This window comes from Furipterus horrens, unplaced genomic scaffold (genome assembly GCF_987537825.1).
Source record: "Furipterus horrens unplaced genomic scaffold, mFurHor1.1.pri manual_scaffold_6, whole genome shotgun sequence".
Taxonomy (NCBI): domain Eukaryota; kingdom Metazoa; phylum Chordata; class Mammalia; order Chiroptera; family Furipteridae; genus Furipterus; species Furipterus horrens.
This window is the reverse complement of record NW_028327176.1, coordinates 158,092,098-158,101,518: the sequence shown is the minus strand read 5'-3', so window position 1 is coordinate 158,101,518 and position 9,421 is coordinate 158,092,098. Positions and strand designations below refer to the sequence as shown.

The window sequence follows — 9,421 nt, the reverse complement described above, 5'->3', positions numbered from 1 at the left end:
CCCTCTAATGGAGTCAGAGATGTTTCAATTTCAATTCATAAGTCCTTGCTGCTTGTTGGAGGGGTAGAGGAATGGTTAGTTCCAAAAGTTGTTTTTTCTTTCCTAGATTTTTCTCCCTATAAATCTTGACCCCAATGTTCAGTTTTATAAATTTATGTAAAGTACTATATACAGTGTTCTTGTCCATTCTCACAAAAAATTAAAAAAGGAAGAGTAGTTTCATAAGCAAAGCTGATATCCAATTAGAGTAAGAAAATCAAAGAGGGCTTTTTTTTCTTATTTTCATTTCATGAGGAACAATGAGACTCAAGAGGTTTCTCTGACACAACTTTCGTTCTATGTATAGAGTGCTCAGTTATTTATCAGTGCCAAGATGAAGGCAACCACAATTTTTCTATCATCCTAAAACCAATTATTCTGTAAAGACACAGTATTCTACACAAGACATGGAAATGCCTATGTACAAAAATGCCAAGAATGTCATGAATTACCTTAATGCATGTTTATTTGCACTCAGAACTACTGCTGGAGGTCAGAGGAGAAACAAGAGTCAATTGGAAGCATAGCTGATTTGTGTAAAAATTATCAGAATTTGGGAAGTAGCTGTGATAGTACAATAGATTCAGGGGCTCAAGCAAGGTGGGAGTGAGAACTGGTGAAATAACATAGTAGTGGAGTTCCCAATAAATCACCAGGACACAGGACCTCAGCAGCAAAGTGAGACGTTTATTCACAAGTCTGCAGAGTTGGGCACACCACCAGCCAGGAGAATGTGTGCATGAAGTAGACAAAGAAAACTGGTTTTATACTAATGCAATTAGCTCCCCCTCCCTAACATGATTAGCTCTCCCTCTCCTCTTCTTCTTCCCCATTTCTCCATTACTGGTTAATCCAGGTTCACAATCTAATGCAATTAACCACTTAACTCAGGGTGTGATTAACTAAGGGTAATCTAGTTATAGGTCTATCTCCAACTTATTTGCAAAGTTATCTAGCTACATCTTCCCATTTCTGTGTTTGGGAATGACAATCTTCCTCCTTTTGATCCCAGAGATATGTGTGAGGAGCTTCAGAATGTCATTTCCTGGCCCTTTTTCCATGATTCACCTGTTAATTTTCTCCTACTGGTTTGAGAGTCACTGACTTCTTTATCCCTAACAACAGGATCTTTAGTCAGATGACATGGATTCCAATTCCACCTCTAACACTTTCTGACTCTGTCACCTTAAACATACTTCAGAAATCTTTCTGAGCCTCACTTTCCCCATCTGATAAGATTATTGTAAAGAGTAAAAAGATAAATGAATATAGTGCTGCTATATATAACACATTTTTTAAAAGTTAGGTATTCTGAAGTTAATGTGTTGCTGGTGGTGGGTTGTCTTTTACAGATTAAAAGCTTAAAATATCTTCTATCAGCACTGAAAAAAAATATTGTCTGGAATTCCAAAATTAGTAGGTTAAATACAAAATTACACAAGGGAACAATTTTTAACATAATTCCTGTTGAGTTCAATTTTTCAGCTGTTTTAGACTTAAATAGGCATGCTGATTTCAAAACTGCAGTTAGTTTTCTTCTATCATGTCAAGTTTTTCTCTATAGTTCATCTTAATACAACTTATCTTAATGCAATCTCTAGGCTGGATCGAGCCTGGATTGAGGGAAGCAAACCTCCCTCGAGTGGGGAGTGGTGGGGCATGACCTTGGAGACCAGTGACAGGGTTATACTTGTCTAGACTATTCAGTTACACATGAGACAGTGTAGTGAGAAGTTGTGTGCCACTCTATATAGTGAATCATATTCTTAAGTGTAGTCCGAGTTCTTGTCTGTATACAAGGAGTTAGCAGAATTTATTTTTTTATTTACATACATATTTATTTCCTTTCCTTCAGATTATGTCTGCCTCTGCTATTTCTTGTCATAAGTGCCTAAACAACCCTGATTCATTTTGTTATATCTGTGGCAGTTTCACCATTCCCAAAGGACAAACAGCGCATTTGTCAGGCAAGTCTATTTTGCATATTTTAAAGTAAAACTTGGTGATCAAGATAAGTCTTGGGCCCCTCACAAGGTGTGCAAGCAGTGTGTCGAGAGTTTACAGATGTGGATGAAGGGAACAAGTGATAAATTGCCATTTGGTATACCTATGGTTTGGCGAGAGCCCAGAGATCATTCAAGCGACTGTTACTCTTGTATAGTGAAAACATTAGGATATAACAAGAAAAATAAATGTCTACCATCAGCTATATGCCCAGTGCCTCATTCAGCTGAAATCCCAGTGCCAGTTTTCATTGAACTACCCTCTTTCGAAAAACAGGAGTATGGTAAACAACTAAGTGACAGCAACGATGAAGATTTTGAAATTGAAGATGACTCAGTTAATAAGGGATTTGATCAGCATGAGTTGAATGATTTGGCACAAGATTTGGGACTATTTAAAAAGGCTTCAGAACTCCTAGCATCAAGACTGCATGAAAAAAACTTGCTTGAAAAAAGAGCAAAGGTATCTTACTTTCAATCAAGAGAAAGTGCATTTCTGCAATACTTTTGCAGTGATGGTGGCTTTGCGTATTGCCATAACATATATGGTTTAATGGAGATATTGGGAATTCCAATCTAGAACACAAATGAATGGCGACTGTTCATCAATAGCTCAAAGCGGAGTTTAAAGTGTGTCCTCCTCCACAATGGCACTTTATTTGGTACAGTCCCATTTGGCCATTCAGTTTGTTTTCATGAAGAATATGAAGACATAAAGAGAGTTATTGATCTGTTGCAATATCACAAGCACAATTGGATCATCTGTGTTGACCCTAAAATGGTCTGTTTCCTTCTTGGTCAGCAAGGCAGATACACCAAGTATCCCTGTTTTCTGTGTATGTGGGACAACAGAGCTTGTGAGAAGTATTGGGTGGAGTTGAACTGGCCTCTAAGATCTGACCTCAACCTGGTGATCCAAACATTCTACATGAGCCACTTGTTGACAGAAAGGACATTGTATTCCCATCTTTGCACATAAAACTGGGTGACATGGAGCAATTTGTTAAAGCTTTGCCAACTGAAGGAGACTGTTTCAAGTATGTCATTTTGGCATTTCCTAGTCTGTCACTTGAAAAGATAAAAATACCTTAATACGTATGTTTAGTAACAGAACTTTACTACTTGTACACAATTTGACTTACAGTAACAATATATAGCCTTTATATGAATAAAATAACTCTAACTAAACAGTCTATTCAGGTAATTTTTTCTTTATTTTCCTTTGTGTGTACACTTTGTATAATTTTGGGGAAAAAGGGAAGGTATCCTGTACCTTAAAAAGTTGACATGGTAGAGAAAAACTGGAGTCATTTTTGGATTCAGATGCCAAAAGATAGTCAAAAACAAGTATCAGATCTAACTCAATGAAAATTGTGTTCCCCAGTGTTATCAAAATACAAGTTTTTGCCCAAATATCTCCATTGAGTTCTGACAGAAGGACTCAGGTGGATTTAAGTCATATCTTTAAAAGACATGCTGGCCAGTGTGGTCTCAGATGAATGGAGTTCATCCTGCCATCACTGGTTAGACTGAAAGGTAACAGAGTGTGTGATGACAGAGGAGAAACAGAGGAAGTAACTGCTGTCCTACTGACTCTAGCCTAAGGGCTTCTTTGAAAGTCACCATTCATTGCTAATGCTACCAAGACTCAGTGATTCAACAAACTTATGTGAGAGCTTACAGTCTCAGGCACTATACTAGATTCTGAGAATAAGACATACTCTTTTTTTCACCCAGAATTCACCAGATATCAGCATGATTCACCTCAGCATCCTGAACTTTGGGAGGGTAAGCCTGAATGAGACAACAGATCAAGGGACATGAGTTATCCTGGACAGGAGGCCTAGTGGTGGTTGATGAAGTTATTCATCATGGGTATGATTATGAGGAGAATACAGGCCTATGTTAGTACTTCTCACAGCACAAGCACGCATGTCAATTGCCAGCTTACTTGTCCATCTGCCCCACTAGATTGAGAGCCCCTGGAGGACCCACCTATGCTTGTTCAGCATAGCTTCCCAGGACCTAGAATAGCTTGTGACTGTAAGAAAATGTTTGTGCAACTGAATTATTTTGTAACTTTCTGTGATTAGCTCAATCCGATGAAACACAGTTTAATTTTCTTTATTAGGATTTGAAAGGTCATAGACTTTGTTATAGAACAAAAATTCAATCCAGGAAACCTGAAGATCTAATTGTCTGTAATAAGTGATCATGAATGGATTGCATCCCATCTAGTGAGTAGAGAGGAGCTCCCCCTCCAAAAAAAAAATGTATCTGTACAATATGGATGATTTTATAGGCAGATACTAGTCAGGATAAGAAAGTTATTATTAGCAAAAAGAAAGAAAAAGGAAGGAAGGAAGGAAGGACGCCAGGGAGGGAGGGAGGAAGAAAGAGAGGGATGGAGAGAGGAAGGAACTGTTTCAGGCAAGGAGGTTACCTAATGGGTGGGGATCATTTAAGCAGATTGTCCCAGCTTCCTGTTGGGGATGGAGAGGGAACATACAGATTACCTCATTGATACTGACCCAAAGGTACTTTTTCTCCAGAAGCCCCAACCTAGATCATAGGCCTTAGTGTGTATGCAGACAGCATGTGAGGGTTCCCATGTGCTTCAAAGCTTGGGGTTTGGACCCAGACACACTTTCCTTGGCAACTTGGACAAGTCACTACTACTACTCACTACTACAAACAAGCCTCAGTTTGTTCAACAACAAATAGGTGAGTAATCCCTAACACACAAAAGAGGCTTCCTGGGAATCAGAACCCAGCTCCTCAATGTCTCTTCTCCAAGGAAGGCCCTCACCAGATCCATTCACTGGTCTGTCTTCACTGATAGGATAGAGGAAAGAAAAGTGGGGTAGATGCGACCTTAAGTGCAGCCGGAGGGTAAATGTCATCAAATCAAACATTCGCTTTCACAGAGTCTGGGACTTGCTATGTTATGCAGGCATCTATGTACTGAGTCAGAAGCAATTGTTAGATTCCTTCCAATGGGCCTCTTGTGCTGACTGCTGACTGCTATGGTGAGTTAGAGTAGTTGTACCAGAGGAACTCAATCTAGGGGGTGTTCTGGAGGGGATTTCCACCAGGGTGGTGCATTTAGGAAGGTAGGGAGTATCAGTGAAGCCTGGTTCTCTTGAGTGGGATTAACTATTCTAGTGGTAAATTCTCCATAAGTAACTTCATCTACAGTATACCATGTGCTGTCCAGGCTTAGAACCAAATGATTGGGCCTTCGGCCTCCAGAGAAGCTCAGAACCTTACTGGGTGTATTAAATAGCATTACATTTGATCTTCATAACAGGGCAAGGACTGCTATGCTATCCTCTTGCACAGGACAGGAGGATGATCCATAGATCGTAAGAGACTAAGTGGGATCCATGGGACTCAACTTTTAGACTAATGTGCTTTCTGCTCTACCACTCTGCCTCATCTCACATTTACACAGTTATCTGTTATGCCTTCATCTAGGCCACAGCTTCGTCGGAAGTGGAGCAAGAATCTGATACGGGGCTTCAGATATCGGGTGATGTGTGTTCTGATATACTAAAACTTGGTCCTTACCCTAGGAAACCCCCATTCTGAGAGTAAATCTCACCCTCCATGACTCTACTAGTCCTTATCTCCTGGCTTCCCCCACCCCCTCAGTGATTCTGTCAACCAAGCTACCACCCAGGTTCTAGTCCCCACTGTACCTATATGACCCCCTGCTGTTCCCAATCAGTATTTATTCCTATCTGCCCTCTCACATTAGTGTCAAGTTTCCTTTCCCATCTGACCCCCCAGCCCCATGAAAGGGAATTGTCCTTAGAGCCTTTTTACCAATTTCCATCCCCCATTTCACAGGGCAGAACCAGGCCTAAAAGGAGGAAGGGACTTGCCACCAGTCACTGGCCATGCTAAATCTAGAACCCAGATTACCTAACCACTAACCTCAAGCTCTTCTCCCTCTTCACACAGGAAGCCACTGACTCCATTTCCTCCATTACTCACACTAAATCAGTCACTCAGTTCCCTTAAGACTTTCTCAAACACATCTCTCATTATTTATTCTTGCTTACCTATTGCCACTGCCCTGGTTAAGTCCTTATTACATCATACCTGAATCGATGGGACAGTCTAACTGGCGGCAGGCCCCCATTCTGCCCAAAGGATCATAAGGCCCTTCATATTCTGTACACACTACCTCATCCATACTACTTTTACTGGGTGCCTCAATCAACAGGACATGTACGGTAGCCTCTGTCCCACAGAAACTCCTTTTGGTTGAAAGTTACAAGTACTGCAAATGATTCAAGGAAGAATCTGAGTCAGAGCTTTGACTTGAGGGCTGCTTGAAGGTAGGGAAGGCTTTCTGGATTGGGTGGCTTGGAGAGAGCAAAGAAACCTCTTGGTTTTCCTCACCTACCTCTCCCACCAGAAGGTACACATCTGCAGTCTCCAAACCCAGTATTACAATAGCCTTTGGGCCCTCACCTTGCTGCTATCTGTAGGTACTCCTCACTTAACCACCCTCAGAACCCATCCAGGTGCTGAAATGTTGAGTATCTAAATCATAGTTCTGGGCCTGTGGCCCTATGACTGTAATGCTTGCCCATTCTTTTGTGCAATTCTAAGAATTTTAACCAGGTACTGAAGTATTCTGATATTTGGTTCCATCTTTCCAACCCTGGTTTTCATGACTACAACCACACTGAAGTTCCTTAACAATGTTTTGCGTTTACTTCTTTGTGCCCTTGTTGCCCCTCCATTTCTGCCTGATGAAATCGTTTAAGACCCAAGTTGAGTACCACCTCCTCCATTAAGACTTCCCTAGTTTTCTTCAGCTAGCATCGACCTGCTCTGAGCTCCTATGAACATCTATTTATATATAAATTTCTGCCTTGCTTTAGCGCTTTCTGTGGCATCTACTCAGTTGGGTCTGGAGCCCTTCTGAAACCAGAAAAGCTGGCATTCGTGCTGCCTGTCACCTACCAGACCCAATAAAGAGACAGAGACTGGATCTTAATGGGTGCTTTATTCAGATGGTCAGTGATCTGAGAAGATCGCAGGTTTGTGCCCTAACAGACCATTTTAAATTTCACTATAAATGGACCCTTTTTATAAGGAGAAGAAAAGTGTAGGTAAGGGGTTTGGAATTCAGGGAAAAAGTTAATCAGATAAAAGCTGTAGCATTCTTTCATCTGTGTCATGGGCAGTGGTCATCTCACTGTGAAGTACAATGGCTCAGATATGATCTCGATTGCTTGCAGTCCTCCTGAGGCACAAAGATGGAACTGCTTATGGTCACCTGGAGTCAAGATGGGTCATACCTTTAGTTCCTGAAACAACAGCTTTTTACATATATTGATTGCTAAGTTTATTAGCTATTACTTGAAACTAAACTTTTTCCAACATTTGAGTCCCCCATCATGTCCCCACTGTTAGTTTAAATTGTCTTATTTCTATGAGACCAGTTTCATATGGAAGTGCTCATTTTGCTGTTGATCATGTATTTTAGCATTAGATCATCTGGTAGGAGGCTTAGGAATACACTTAATTGCAGAACTACAAAAGGGGACCCATTGTAAGCAGCAACAAGCTATGATACTGAAAAAAAAAGAAAGAAAAACAAAACAAAACCAAACAATAAAAATAAAAACAAATGTCTCTCTAAGACCAGTAATACTAGGGAACCAGGAGGTTAGTTTAGACAAATCAATACCAAAGAATCCCTCCCTTTGTTTTATGTTGGATAGTACCTCATTTACTTGCTTTATTTTATGCTTTATGAGCTGTGAATTATCAGTCAGGTTGAAACAGCAGAGTCCTTTCAATTGTTCACATCCATGATTATGTCTTAAAAGGAGGTAGTCTATAGCAGCGCAATTCTCTAATACTGCTTCTCTAACTTGTCTGAATTCTTGACTAATGGCACTGATGGCTTGTGAGGTAGCATTCCAAGCTTTTGCTATAGCACAGGCCAATCTACTTATTTCTACCTTCAAATAGGTTACCATGGCTGGCATTACAAATATAGTTAAAGGCACATATTCACCGGAGCGAAAAAGGTGCAAATCGCTGTTACAATCAGGTGCAAGGGAGAGTTCCCGTTGAGCTCGGGTGGGGTGGGGCTTCTGAGGCATGAACACCATCAGTCTACCCAGAGAGCATGGTCCCCCAGGACTGTTTGCTGGAACATAGAAATAAGCAGTCCTTCCACATATTAGAAACTATCCTGCAGGCAATTTAACATGAGCGAAAACATAAGATACATTAGTGGTGGTGATGCAATTCATCTACACATCTGCTGAAAGCACAGAACAGTTTTTAGTACAGTTGACAAAGTTGCACACTCTCTAGCTGGGGCTACATTAGCGACCTTTAAGGAAAACATTACACTATCCTTTAGAGTTACCACAGGTCCCCATTATAAATACCGGAGTAGGTTATTTTCATTTTTTTAAAGTGTATTATATTGATTATGCTGTTGCAGTTGTCCCAATTTCTTTTCCTTTTGCTCCCCTCCACCCAGTACCCCACTTCCCTCCAGCAATCACACCCTCATTAGTTCATGTCCTGGGTCATGCATATAAGTTCTTTGGCTTCACCCTTTCCTATATTATTCTTAACTTCCTCCTGTCTATTTTGTACCTACCAATTATGCTTCTTAATCCCTGCACCATTTCTCCATTTCTCCCCTTTCCCCCTGCCAGCTGAAAACCCTCCAAATGATCCCCATACCTATTATTCTGTTCTTATTCTGGTTGTTTACCCTGGCTGGTTTGGCTCAGTGGATTGAGCGTCGGCCTGCGAGCTAAGTGTCGCTGGTTCGATCTTCCAGTCAGGGTACATCAGAGAAGGAAAACTCTGACTCCAAAAAACCTCCGCTGCCTTGCGGCATACCTCTTCAGGGGAAAGGCTAAGGGAGTAAACCCCGACAGAAAATCTGGAGCCGGAGTCCCTAAGGCGGTTTGACATTGTAGTCAACACCGGCAACTCCTGCGGCGCACCTGAAGCCAAGCTGTATTGACTCCGTCTTTCCCTTGGACCCTTCAGCTGCGAAGAGAGGGGGGGTCTGCTGCATGGGCAACAGCAGACCCTCCATATCACCCTGCCCAGGCTCTGTAGCTTCAGCTTCACTGGAGAGGACACTCCAGCGTCATCGCAAGATGTCGATTCAATACGGGAGGAGACAGATACCGTGTCACTCCCGAGTCGGACTGCACAGCCATTCTCGGCGGTGCAGATAGACTCTTAAGAAGCTACACCATCGTCTCTCGAGACGGACGGCTGCCGACGACTGACCCAAAAATTCCAGACTGACACATTTAGATTACATTCCTGGAGAAGGCTGAAACAGCAATTAAGCCAGGTATTGAGTCTAGGTTTGA

At 41.5% G+C, this 9,421-nt stretch overlaps 1 pseudogene; it reads right to left on the bottom strand.

Annotated features, from left to right (window-relative positions):
- Window positions 1-3,782: 3,782 nt before the first annotated feature.
- Window positions 3,783-8,454, bottom strand: LOC150007685 (uncharacterized; annotated as a pseudogene).
- Window positions 8,455-9,421: the final 967 nt, after the last annotated feature.